Consider the following 213-nt stretch of genomic DNA (forward strand, 5'->3'; position numbering starts at 1 on the left):
CACACCTTAATCTATGGTGTGTAGAAACTCCACCGTTGAAAATACATAAGAACAAAGTCTAGGCATGGCCGAATGGCCAGCCTCCCAATGATCTAAGAACTAGATGTCCAAAGATGATCAAAGGATCAAAAGAAATCCAAAGATCAAAATACAATAGTAAAAGGTCCTACTTATAGAGAACTAGTAGCCTAAGGTTTACAGAGATGAGTAAAT

Source organism: Arachis duranensis, chromosome 8 (genome assembly GCF_000817695.3).
Source record: "Arachis duranensis cultivar V14167 chromosome 8, aradu.V14167.gnm2.J7QH, whole genome shotgun sequence".
Classification (NCBI taxonomy): domain Eukaryota; kingdom Viridiplantae; phylum Streptophyta; class Magnoliopsida; order Fabales; family Fabaceae; genus Arachis; species Arachis duranensis.